This window comes from Corvus moneduloides, chromosome 3 (genome assembly GCF_009650955.1).
Source record: "Corvus moneduloides isolate bCorMon1 chromosome 3, bCorMon1.pri, whole genome shotgun sequence".
Classification (NCBI taxonomy): Eukaryota; Metazoa; Chordata; class Aves; order Passeriformes; family Corvidae; genus Corvus; species Corvus moneduloides.
The window spans coordinates 27,913,154-27,926,083 of NC_045478.1; the positions used below are offsets into that span (position 1 = coordinate 27,913,154).

General features: G+C 41.3%; 1 long non-coding RNA gene across 1 annotated transcript; it reads left to right on the plus strand.

Moving 5' to 3' along the window:
* The first annotated feature begins 959 nt into the window (after positions 1–959).
* Positions 960–10,875, plus strand: LOC116442098. The gene is made up of 3 exons (XR_004239379.1): positions 960–1,238; positions 3,331–3,394; positions 9,126–10,875. It is a non-coding gene; the product is annotated as an uncharacterized LOC116442098 (long non-coding RNA).
* Positions 10,876–12,930: the final 2,055 nt, after the last annotated feature.

The window sequence follows — 12,930 nt, forward strand, 5'->3', positions numbered from 1 at the left end:
TATTCGGTTACAGTATTTAGTTACATTTTTACATCAGTTAAATTTCATGTCACTGAAACTACCTGCTAATACTGTGCTGCTGTATTGACTCTGCTGTGAGGGAGAGCTGGACTGCTTGTCTTTTGCTTCTAAAACACATTACACCAATTTCCAGGTACCAGGTCCCTCATCTGCAGGGTGGCAGTCTTGACATCTAGAAACTCCCTAAGAGAAGCATTAGAGATTAAGCGACCAATAGATATGAACTGCAAGTGTGAGTTACTTATGTTGTAAGTGCAGCTGGTTTGGGAAAGGGGTTCAGAGTAATGTAGCCAAGTTTGAATTGCAGTGCATGGGAAAGATGGTGATGTTTCCTTGGTACCTCCCTGTGCTGGTGTGTTCACACTGGACCTGGAAATTCTGTGCAGCCCACTTCATCTGGTGAAGCAGACAGTGTTTCAAGTTGATAAAACTAGGGTCAACACTATCTTTTACTCACCTACAATCATCCAAACAAGTCCTTGTTACAGACTTGACCTCACAGAGTTAGAGCCCATTTTCTGTATGACAATCTCACACCGCCTTGGACCTTGCTGGACTGCTGCTCCAGGCCCAGCTAGTCTGTCACAGCTCCTTGGGTTGCTGCTGTGACTTCAGACAATATCTGCTTTACTTTGGACTTCTGTGGGATGATCAGGCTTTTGAAGCTCTTCTTGTTTGTGTTCTGCACACTCAGCTTGGCCCAGAGCACCAGGCTCCTGTTCCTGCAGCTCCCACCACCTCCTGCTTGCCTTACTACCCTGGACCTGGACTTTCCTGCTGCTCAGTGGTTGCTCTCCTCATTTCTGCCCTTTTGGTTCTTTGATGACTAACATAAATGTCGAAAAATTCCCAGCTACTTGTAGAGCTTATTCTACAGAGACCTGGTCAGTAGCCCATAATCACACTGTCTGGCACAAGCAGAGCGGAAATATTGAAGAGCCAGTGACTGTCTGGTGTATCAGCTCTTTAGGTTCTCCTCAGATGGTCTTTGACTAGACCCAGCTTGCATTTCATGGTGTATAGTTAACTCATTTCTCTTTGTGGTTTTCCTTCTGTGTTTTTATTTTCTGACATACAACAATTCTTCATTTAAGTTTTCTTGTGCATATTTTCCCTATAGGCAGAACTCATCTTCTGTCTGAAGGTCTGTTTCACAGTCCTGCTCTGAGGCTTCTTGTCTGTATTCAAAATGGCATAATCTGTAACAAATGTACCATGTAAGTAAGTTAAAAATACATTGATCTTTATTCCTGTCTGTGAGTGCTTGATAGGCAGAGAGATATTCAGAAAGCCAGTGTCATAAAACTCCTGTTAGCACGAAAACTGAACTCCTACTGTTAAGCCACCAGTATAAAAGACTTGACCTCCTAAGGGCAGATAAATCTGTGTGTCACATAAATTCCCTCTCTAGACACTAACTCTCAGATCACCGCTTTTCAAGTACTTCAGAATTTCACATATGTATTTTTTTCTCTCACATAAAGGCCTTTCTCAGCATGGCATCATGGCATTTACTCCCTCCCTCTGTTGCAAGTCTATACTAAAGTTACCTGTAAATTCAGCCTTGCAAGTAAGTTTAACTTGCAGAAGAACGCATTCTCTTTGAGGAAGTTTATGGCATTTTCAGACATTTAGTTCTCTTTCAAATGGCCTCATTTAAAGTACTGAACTATAAGGCAGTCTTGAGCAGTGAAGCGCAACCTTTCCTGTTTCTGTGCAGACAGAAAGAAGCTGATGCTCTGATTATTTTCATTCAGAAATGCATGGAGAGATAAATACAGCAATAGAAATACCAAGGACCTGGCTGTACAACAGTCTGTTTTGGTAAAGCCTTCTCTGTAAGAAGGATTAAAGAACTGTGTCTGGGATCAAGTAAAATGTGAGCATTTGATTGCTAAATGGGAGAGGGAAAAAATCACTGTGTCTGATAGTCTGCTGAAATCTAGAAGAATTCACAATATCCTCTGGGCTTCTTCTGCAATGCATTTGAGGGTTTGGGGGTTTTTGGCTGTTTTTTTTCTTTAAAAAATGTTTAAATTTTTAAACCCACTATTAATTAGCTTAACCTGGTGGTTATTCCCCTGCCTCTCCCCAGCCTGATTTCTCCCATTGCAATACGGCTTTTTCTTTCATAAAAAAAAGCTTTTTTTTTTTTTTTTTAATGGGTTTTGGTTGAGTAAGTGCAAATAGCTTCATTCCTTTTGTGTCTGACTCACTGATGAACTCAGGTATCTCCAAAAAGTTATTTCAGGAAATATTTCAATTAAAACAGACTTACTTTTTCTTGGCACAGTTCGTCACTAGATCAAGTTTTTGAAGTCATCTTGTCAGGTTGTCTCTAACTCCACAATGTAAGACTGCTGCAAGTTACTCTCCTGTATCTCAGCATCACCCCAAAAAGAGGTGTTTCCAGGCAGCTTTCTCATTAAGAAATGGAAAAGCTTTCTGTCCTTACCCTCTTGCTGGATTATATTGTGACAGTCCTATATCAAAAATATGCCTCAGATTGCTTAGGGTCAGGCTTTATCTTGAAGTATGACAGGAGCATGAAACAGGATCTCTCTGGAACTATGCCATGGTTTACTTTCTGCTGAGAGACCAGAATAAATTAATCTAATTTACATTAGGAGAATATTTAGTTTTGATATTAGGACAAGGTTTCTCTCTAGGGTAAATGCAGCATGCATAGTCATAGAGTGTCTTTTGTTGAGCTTATGCAAACAAATTGGATGTGTGGGGATCTGGAGACAGGGAACCGTGTGTGGTACAAGGAGGGATAGTTTTCAGCCTGGTGTCTGCCTCTGGCTTGCCTAAGAGTTGATTAGGGGGCTAGGGTGACTTATTTTGGTGCAACAGTGGTCTGTTCTGGGCCAAAGTGTCCTCAGCTTGCCCCTGCCACATGGGTCCAGGACTGCTGTAGGGACAGAAAGAACATGCTGGGTAGGTGCAGCTCATCCTGCACTTTGATAAACTGGGTTTTCTGCACCTGAGCCTCGGTCCTCGCATGCCAGGAGAGGTGTAGGAGATGCCAAACTCCCCTATCCTCGGAGGAGGACATTCAGTGTCTCACTGGGGGCTGTCCTACAGGACCCCTTGAGCATATTCTGGTTCTATATTTCTATGATTACATTACATGATAATCCAGAAAAAACTAAAACTCCATAATATATCACCTATGACCCTGGAAATGGTAGTTTTACAGAACTGCTTTCCTGTGTTCTTCATTCAAGGTGTATTGTGTGTTCATTATAGGATGTCAGAATGACAGTAGCGTTATTCTCTTATTTACAGTTCTTCCTTTCTCTTCAGCAGTGAAAATGAAAAGGAAATCAATGCCATTAAAGAGAATAATGACAAACTCACCTCCTGCAAGGTCTGTGCTCTTATATTTTTTTTTTCTGAATTCTCATCTCTGAATGTACTTGTACAAATGCGATGCAAGAATGGAGGAAAACTCTAGGAAAGCACCACTGCAAAAGAGAGAAATACTGTGGTAGGCCACTGGATCTGCAAAAGGCTGAAAACAATCCCATGTCCTGCATCCCCCTCCACACCCCTGGCCTTTACATAAGTGTGCTATGTGATTAGAAATGCCAGGGAGGAAGATCAAGAAAGATCAAATCAAGTGACACAGGAGACAAGGGGAGCTAGTACAATTCAGTAGCAATCAAACAACATTCAAACTTCAGTAACATCATTGTGTCTTTCAGTCAATCTGTGCATCACACTGTGAAGCCATAGATCAAAGAGCTGTTAAAAACCCACCAAGGAAGTTCTCCATCAGGCAGGAGCCTGTGGTCTCTCACAATTTATTAAGTCAGAGCAGCACCAAATGCTGAACTGTGCCAGCAGGGCAGTATTTCATTGCCCTTTCTGTGCAATTCTGAACTAAAGCCCTTTCATTAATTTCCAGATTGTGAGCAGAGTTTGCAAGCACAACATCTGGAAACCACTTTGGCTTTCAGAAGTGAGAAGGCTGCAGCATGACTCTGTATTCTCTGCAAGAGCCTTGTTCCTCTATGCTGCATTGCTCAGTGAATAATATTGACTGCTCAGTTCTTCCAGAGTTTGAATTTTACTGAGAAATGAAGCAACAGGGATAGAGGGCAATGTATTTATCCAGCATGATGCCTTTGCTCTAATGAGTGGGGCAGCCATATAGCATTTAGAGTTGCTGACTATAAAGGATGAAACAAATCTCATTTGCATACTACTCTCAGGAAGGGTTTCGTTAGTGAGGTTTGCCCTCTTTGTACTCTACCAGTCCCTACCTCTCCAGCAACCCCACTGGGCTGATGGGAAGCAATTTAGATGGGCTCAAAAGCGGTTCAGTAAGATGAAAATTTTCAATGGATAATTACAAGGCCAATATTTCATAGGTCTGACTGCTTTCTAATTAACATACTTCGGCTAGATCTGCCTGCCGCCAGAGTAGAGCCCATTAAGGAGTAAGCTACCAAATTATGTAGTAAATACAGTGAGGTAACTTCATCCAAAGGCAGGCTACCTATGTGTGATATGGCTTGGAGGTGCTCTATTTTGTCTGAATGAAAGGAAAGCTAAGCTAAGCTGAAATGAAGAAGTTGCAGTGGCAGGTGTGAGTGTGACCTGGGACCTGAATGCTGATCAGCCGAGAACAGCAGGGCAGAGAGTGTTGGGTGTGGGCTGCAATTTGAGATTAAATATGGCAAAGAGCACCTACAAAAAATGATGGTACTGGGCCAGGAGCAGAAAGTGGTAGATTTTGACATGGTTCATAATCACTGCAGTAACAAAGTTGCACAGCTGTGTACTGACCTGCTGCCTGCACTCATGGAGTTAGGATATCTATGTTTCCCAAAAGAAAGAAGAGTGTATAAGGGGCTCTTCTAGGCAAAGTCTTTCCATTTGTGTGAGACAGAGAGAGAAATAGAAGGGTTTAGTTAGTCCCTCTTGCTGAGAAAAAAAAGTGCTGTTGGCCTCCCCATTAAAAGCACAGAGTCTGCAATTGTTTGTGTAATAATTTCATTACAGCACATTCAGGTACCAGTTGGTGATGCTCCTGATGTACAGGGATTGCACACCTTGCAAGGGAATTGGTTGAGACTTTCCTAGTAAGCACTGGATCCTATATCCTCAGCACATTTCATACATCATGGCTGGTTTTCCCTGGCACAAAATATTTCTGTTTCAGCTGCACTACCCAAGAAATACACCTGCTCCTTTATGTAATCAGCATGATCTCTACAGAAGGGTAAATAGCCACACATTTACCTGATGCAGCAGATGTTAAACATGTTTGCAAAATGGCAAGTAACGCTTGAGAATTAGCTTTGCAAAATCCTCTGTAAATGTTATAAAGAAATAAAATAGGTGACAAACACAGCTTTATGCAGTTTTCTCCATTCATCTGCACTTGTTCTGCTTATAAGTAGCAGAGTCCTGGATAATCTGCACATGTAGGAGTGCATATGTATTTACATGCTTTAAAAGCCATTTGTCCTGAACTCCTGTACAGCCACTCTGTGTTGGGTGTGTATGTGTGCAGGCGTGAGAGAAATACATTCACAAATATAGGGGTAGATTATTTGCTTTGTGTGTCAGTGTGTGGTATGTAAGGTTGAAAACAAGGAGGAAAGTAGAATCACTTGCACGGTACTGCTGCTTTTGAAATACTGCTACCTTCAAAACACTGCCAGATCTTCAATTTGATGGAAGACTTTGCTGAGGAGCAAGATGGGAGCAACCGACAGTTTAGTGGTATCTTGTCTCTATGAGAGGAAATGTCTCCTGGGTCACAGTATCTGAGCTCAGCAGTCACTGGCAGCTGGAGAGATGTGCTTAAGGACCTTAGTTGTAATTTCACTGGAAACAAGCTGTTATGTTTTCTTTTAATATAATAAGACATTCATATTACAGAGAATGTGTATCTATATCTATCTATATAATCTATATCTATATCTACACTGCGTGTAATTTTATATGTATAGCATATATACACATGTGATCTTTTAGGTATATGCATATGGACTCACACTGGTGTGCATAACTGAATCATTTTTAAGGATAATATAAACCTGTATAATTTTTTTTAAAAAGCTATAAATAATACAAAAATAAGTTCTGTTCTATAGTATCAGATGTTGGGTTGTACTAATGGATGCTTCCATAGGACTTTAGAGGTGTGTGTCTTGGGATACATCATGCAAACATGCTTACCTTATATAATGCATGATTGCAGGATTATATGTGTTTGACATAATTCTGTAATGCAGTGTTGTATATACTTTCAGAGTAACCTCTCCAGACATCAGGCTAAGCTGTTCTCAGCAGACGGAAGGTTGAAAGCTAAGGCACAGCCTGTGCTGTTTACTGCAACACTGCTCCTATAGAAGAGAGACCTGATGTTTAAAATCTGTAAAAAGATGCTTCAGCAGTTGTGCTACCACCCAGTGAGAGTGGCATTCCCTTGCTGCGCCCTTCAGCCACAGAGGACCGTAATTGAAGAGCATGCAAATCCTTTGCTGCCTGAAGTATCCAGGCAGCAGACCCAGAGGTCCTTTCAAATCAGGGTTTTTACAGTTTTTTCTAAGTCACAGGAGATGTTGGTGCTCTTCTGCTTCGCAAAGACAGGCAAAACTGAAGCAAAACCAAAAAAATTGTGCAAGGAACAAGTCAGGAAGAAGATCAGCATAGCAGAGAAATAGGGACAAAAAAAGCTGCTTGTGTCTTTAGTATATAGTAACACAAGTAACACAATAATCACGAAGACTTCACCTTTTTTTACCATAGGGGTGTTACTGGCCATCTCACACATGATCCTACCTCAGCCCTTTCAGAAAATAAGGGGGTTACTACCCTTTCCTGCCATCTCTGCCCTCAGACCCTTGTTTATATGTGTCTTGTCAGGGGGTAGCACTGGCCACTTAACTCCCCTGCATCTGATGAGGGGTGGGAAACCTCCTGGTCTAATACATCTTATCTAATAGATTATACTGTATTTTCCTTTGTCTTCTATGCAAGTCATTATTTACAGCTGAATCTACCAAAGCAGGAGCTCTGTCTACCCTGCTGGGAAGGTGAAAGTAGCATTACGTTGCTTGTGTGTTGAAAGTTGTATGTGTTAGAGATGATCTGCCTGGATAGGTACCTCACTGATGTCACTGGGAAGTGGATGAAAAATACTGCGCTTTTTTTGGCTGCATTTTGTGTTGTATATACAAAAGGCTGCAGGTTGTAGAGTGCTGTGAAGTCAAACCATTCTTCTTTGTTTTTCACAATATTTTCTGAGTTTGAACTGTAAGCTGTGATGCTCTAGCACTTGCATAAAATCTGCAAAGTATGGATTTGTGAGTCATTGGTGTTTCAGCACGATTTAAAATCTTTCCTTGACCAACTGGTTGAATGATTGGTACCATCCATTAGCTGAATTTAACTATGGGATGCCCAATAAAACATGAAATTCAGTAAGTATCTTGTGCTCAGAGAGTTCAAGGACATAGGAGAGGAAATACCTCTGATAAAAGGCTGTGTCCTTATGATGAGAGTTTTCTGATTAATTCCTTTCCCGGTCGCTCATTATCCTCCTAAGCACTGGTGGGTGCTGGATACAGGGCTCTTAAGCCTGTATGGTTATTTCTGTTTCAGTTTTGATTACAACCTCTTGCAACACAGTGAGGTAGTGACATTCTGTTCTCCCTACCTGCAGTTACAAAAGAGAGGGGAGCTGAGTCAGACTGAGCAGAGTGGTGACACATCCACTGACATGGCACAAAGCAGCCTTTAGGGTCCAGAGAGACCACAGTGCTCAGGGGCTCAGCCATACCGCTGTTGGATAAATAACAATACATCAGGCCCAAAGAGAAACATATTTTCTTAGAGCTGGCAGAAAAACCTGTTCTTTCCTGGTTTTCCAGGGAGGTTTTGTTGGGTATGACAGTGCTGGAGCTGCTCCTTGTAGATAATAGGTTTAGATGTATGACAAGCTTTGTCTGGCATCAGTGTGTGTCAATCCTTTACGGGTGGGTTTTAAAGATGCACCTTAACTCATTTACTCCATTGGATGATCAAAGACCCAAGACTACACAAAGGATTTTTGAACATTGACTCTTTGCTCTGTTAGTTATTGCCCAAATAGATATTGCTTATTCTTCTCTGTCACAGAATTTCTTTGTTACTTTAACATTTGCATTGTGTACTGTTTTGAGTTTAGACTTTCAGGACTCTTCAAAAGCAAAATAAAATGGCATTTCTGCCTGATTAGGGATCCACCATGAATATGATTCTCATTCTTCAGTTAAAAATGTGAAATGAAATTGTTAATGAATCTGCATTTTCACTGCTGTGCAGGTGTATTTTATAAGCTAGCCCAAAAATACTTTTGAAGATCTCAGGTTGGATTCTGACTTAGTAGACAATTTCTCAGACTCACAAAAGTTCCAGTGAATTCCAGCACCTTGCTATGATAGTTTGTGGCTTCTCTGAGTAGACAACAAACAGTCTTCTGTTCTACTGGGACAGAGCTCTGCTGTGCCACCCACTGGGACATAGGCTGCCCCTCATTTCTTCTCCTGACTTTATCTTTGCAGCCTAGGAGCTTGGCAGCTTCCCTGCAGCAGGAGGGAAATGACAGATCCAGAAGGGCTCCCTGCTCCTCCCCACTGTCCATTAGCTGCAGGTACTGCCCACGGTGCTGCTGCTGTTACACCAGCATTGAGGTGTACCTGGTGATAAAATGACTGACTGCTAGGACTGTAGGACCAAAAATAAGGCGGACAAAATTTTCTTTAGCTCTCACCAGAACACACAAGCTCCATCACCATATATTGGCTATTTAATATTTCCAGCCTCTGAGTTGGAGAATGAGTTTTCAGAGTCTTGTCTGAGTATCGCCAGCCCTGCTCCAGATGAGGAGGAGTGCCTTCAGTTTTTAGGCAAGCCATCAGTTTAATCTGAAAGGCCCAACAAGCTATTGCAATGTCATTTCTTCAAAAGCCACACCCAGCCGTTCTACCGGAATGCGAACTCTTCCTCTATTTTCCACAGGAAAGGAAAGCAAATTTTTGAGGGTGACTTTGAAGAGCATTAATTCACTGTTTTCATTTTGTGTTTGGGATATTTTACAGGCCCATCCATAAACAATTGCTCTTGGATTCCAGTTTCTATTTTGTTCAACTACACGTGTTTTATGAAAGTCACACAGAGCTACGTGTACAACAAGATGCCTGCATGACAGAAAAAATGAAGCATCAGAAAGATTAATGTAATGGTAAAATATGTGCAAAAATAACAGTACTTTGCATGTACATTGAACAGATGAGTTGCTCATTTTACAGTAGTTGACTATATAAGGCTATTTATGCATAAATCACTTAGTTCAGCCTGACTTCTGCAGTGATGGGACATAATTGATCTTTAAAAGTTTTATGAAAGAATCACAGTCTGTGAAATTAAAGGAAGTTCAGTTGTTTAATTTTGCATTTCTATCAACTGCCAGGAATATCATGATGGTAGAAAAATACCAGTTTTCTCCTAAAAACTTTTTATAGATAGTATTAAATCAGTAAGTATATTAATGTATTACTGCAAAATATTTAGCACCATGGTATTTTCACTTAGTATCTGGAATTTATGGAATAAAAGCCAGCAACATTGTGATAAATCGATCCACTTCCAGGAGGAATGATGGTAATATTTCATCAGCATCATACCTGAATTGCAAGACTCTTCTTTTGGAACAGCATCAGACAACTCAGGCATAGGAAAGATCTGGGTCTTGTGACTATGGGCTACCTGCCTTTTGCTTAAGAAATTGCTTGGTCAGTCTGGGATAAATGGGGAAATATTTTTCTTCTTTCCATCACTTGAGAGCAAAAGGACAAGGGAAGAAGAATGGGTAGAATCACACTGCTCTTCCCCTGGTCAACATGGGTGTCACAATTTAGCATAAATACACTACAGCAGTAAACCTCTTTCTTCTGGAATCCAGGAAGGATCAAGAGTCTCCTGAACCACTGTATCTATCCCACAGTATTAGTGGTGGTACAGCACCACTTGGCTATTGAGTGTGTCCTTGTGACAAAACGAAGGCATCAGTTGTTGCTGTACTAGAGATTGTGATTAATGCACTGACAATAGCTGCTACTACATGCAGTTTTAACTGAAGTACCACTTTCTTCACCTCCTTTTGCATCTTAGTTTTGAAACAATTGCTCAACAATTTAATCTTCCTTTTTTTCTAGGCTCTTTATAGTAGGAATTATAATGAGAAGTCCCTGCACAGCCACCCCTTTATCCCTTCAGCTGTTTATTTTTGAATATGTGTCAAATACATCTTCTGCACATTTTTCAAAGATGGTTAATGTTTTGAAATTGGAAAAGCAGGCAGAGAGCTGTGAGTCAGCCTGGCTATGGCAATGGCTTTAGCTGTATATTATGTACTTTAATGTGTAGCAGGCTTGAGCTGATGAGGGAGATGGAAACTATTCCCAAGGCCCAGGTACTTTCATGGACATGAAAGATAAATTGCTTAACCTCTTAGAAGGGCCTCATGTGTTGCACTGGCTTGCCTCAGACCCCAGTGGTAGATGAAGGAACTCTTCCTGTGTTTTGGGCCTGCTGGGTTTCCAATGGTTGTGCACAAAGGCCTCTGATGATTTATTCTTATCCTCCTCTGTGATACTCCCAAATCCCTCTGGGTCCTCCTGATGTCCTGATGAGCAGCTGGCTTATCCTTAGCCCTTTGTGTAGGGATGAAAGAGTGTCCTGAGTTGCAGTGTATCCTATTGCCATCCTCATGAGATGTTGAGATCAGGTGGGGCAGTGTTTCCTTGCCTCCTCCCCCCAGACTATCTTCTGTTAATTGCCCATCATTGTCCTGCCACATGACTCAGAGATAACTCCCTCCGGACCATCTTCTGTTAATGAGCCTAATCAACACTTGGCCTCATGACTCATTACCCCATTGTGAGATGCTCCACCCAGAGGGAGGAACCAAGCATTCCATCCTGGATATAATCTGAGATGCTGAACACCAGAGACAACACCTTTCCACTGGATTTCCAGGGGACAGGAGCTACACAGCGACCACTGGATCTGAGGAAGAGGAGACCCTTTTTTCTACAGGATCACTGCTTCAGAGGACTGCAGCCACCATTCTACCAGACTGCTACCACTACCTTGATTAACAGGGTGGCTGTTAATTAACAGGTTGTATCCTGACTCTGTCAGTTTGAACCATTGTTTTCTTTTAGTTTTTTTTCCTTTTCTTTAATTTCCCCATTAAATTGTTATTCTGACTTGGTGCCTTCCACCGGTTTGTTTTCAAACTAGTACAAAGAGTCAGGGTTGAGGACTCTAAGGAGGATTTGCTGTGCAACTGAAAGGGAATGATCTCAGACCTAACATCCTGCAAAAGGCAGTGCATACAATTACTATAAATTATTGAACCAAAGTAATAAAAACTACACTTAATGCATCGAGTAAAAGAGAATGAAAACAGCTATCTCTCTCCCCCACAGTCTTATTCCTGTCACAATCTAACATGGAGTTCCCACTGCAGAGAAAATTATAGCAGAAGGGCTGTTTAACTTAGACAGGGGTCTGTGTACACAAACATCACAGCGTGTGATGCAGGGTGATTGGTTGTAACATGGATAGTTTTGTCTTTGGTTAAACCTTCATGCTGTCAGATGGTATTTCCCTGCTTTGAATGGTAAGTGTCTTCTAATGTTGTTAGGCAGCTGCAATGCCAGTCTGATGGTTGTGTGATTTGGGACATTTGTTATGCCACTTGCTGCTGCAATGAAGTAATTTTAATTCGGTAGATTCCTGAAAAGGCTTATTCTGTGTAAATGACCTAGTCAGGCATGTGAGGAATATGCCCTCCACCTTGTTTTCCCAATGAATCAATGCTAGTTGAAAGAAGAAACAGAGGGTTTTCTATAAATCTACCCTGAGAAAGTCACAACGGATCTTCTCTCAAAAATCACATAACAGGTACAGAGTTGATGTCAGAAGGAGATTTCAAAGAAACCTGAAGTGTCACTGTGTTCAGACTAGTGACTCAGCTGTGGGAAAAAAAAAGGTGATGACTCTGTAAATAGATGGGATGAATGACACTGAAGGCAGGAGCACGAGCTGTAGGGCTATTGGCAGATTAATAAGTGTAATTATCATAATTGTACGGGAATCACTTGAGTCACAGCATTATCTGTCAGGTAAGTGCAGAAGATCATTCATAAGCCATTGAAAGGGATCAAAGTAGCCTGTAAAGAAGCTTCCAAAAAGGACAAAAATGAGTTGCATCAAACAGCAGTTTCAGTACAATTACATGCAAGTAATTGTACAGTTATATGTAAAACATTTTTCTGAAAATTTTTCTTCCTTCTTTGAATAAATGTTGAGGCTTTATAAACTGTGGGCTAGCTGTTTGGAATAATTCACCCTAATGATTTTGGCATTCCCTACAACAACCAGAAGAAAAATAGGAGGCCTGTTAGTTTTTAGTTTTATAAGATCAAGCCACTAAGGACAGGGAAATGGCCAAAATAGATGACAGTGTTCAGCCTGTGCACCTTGCTCTTAGGTCCATGGTGCTCGTAGCTGGCTTTGTAACAAGAGGGTTGTGTAACACACTGATGCTGCTGTTTCAGAATTACTTTCTGTCATGGAAAAGTGTTTAACTAAACTAATGAGAAAATTGGTTTGGCGGAGAATGGCAGTCAGAAGACATATCACAGGTGTCCTGTCACATAGGGATCGAGAATGGGCAGACATGTCTAATTATTGCCCTATATTGTGGCTGTAGGAACACCTTCTTGCCAGCCATATGCTCCAAGCAATGATCATGTACACCGTTTTCTGTTTAAGTGGGTGCTTTATCATGGAGAAGCCTGAACTTTATCTTGTAAGTGCATCTTCCTTGAGCTG